The following is a 1,024-nucleotide window of genomic DNA, read 5'->3' as shown; positions in this document are numbered from 1 at the left end:
AGGGCAAGTAGATCTCGAAGGTTTCAGCCGAAAAGTACTCGACGATTATGAAACTAGGGTTTTAGAAAACAATGATTCGATCCTTTCTTCGTCCCTCGATTTCCCCTTATATAGGAGGTGGAGCCGAGGGATTCGTATTGTACAAGTTACAGAGTCCGGGAAGGTTTCTAACTCCTCCCGCAAGATTACAAATACTGCTTCTTATTACAACTCTAGTTTTCCTTAATAATATCTTGGGCTTCCGAATCTTCTTATTCTTCGGGTACTGGGCCTTCAGTAAACCCCGGGTACTATCTTCGGTAGGCCCATTGGGGATGCCTATGTTACATACGTTACATATATAGAGTACTATACGGATCAGGATTAGTACCTTATCAGTTTAGATTATCACATCTGCCTTGTAACCATGGTCTAGCTAAGCTAGCTACGATGCCTAGTTTTTTTTTTTTGAGAGAGAATGCCTAGTTTTTTTTCGTGAAGAATACACGTGTACCATTTACATTATTTGGATTTTTTTTCTCCCTGTATTAAGCGAGACATGTTGTAAGGAAGCAAATCAGCTCGTTCTTGTTTTTCCCTTATATACATATTCAACGGATGAAACGTACCTGCAGATTACAACTATTATTTTTGATGGTCTGACTTCTTGGTTACGGGAGACCACATCTGCACGTCATCTTCGGGACGGGCCAGGATAGGTGGGTACACGATCGATATACTCCACCTTTTAGCGTAGACCTAATCTCTGTAACATATCTCTTTGTCCCATGCCTTTTTCCTGATTGCTCGACGGCTCATCTTTTTTTCTTTTTGCGTGACGACTTATCCTTATAATTGGCTAATGCGTACGTGACAGGTTGTACATAACTACAATTTACGTAACTTCTGACTTTAAATCTTAACCATTATAATTAAGATCAACGGATCAAATAATTTTAGTACATGTGGATTAATGTGGTGTCTCCTTTAAATATCCTTATTTTGCTTTTAGTATATAATAGAATAGAATAGAATAGATAATGTT

Source organism: Lolium rigidum, chromosome 1 (assembly GCF_022539505.1).
Source record: "Lolium rigidum isolate FL_2022 chromosome 1, APGP_CSIRO_Lrig_0.1, whole genome shotgun sequence".
Taxonomy (NCBI): Eukaryota; Viridiplantae; Streptophyta; class Magnoliopsida; order Poales; family Poaceae; genus Lolium; species Lolium rigidum.
This window is presented reverse-complemented; position numbering follows the sequence as displayed.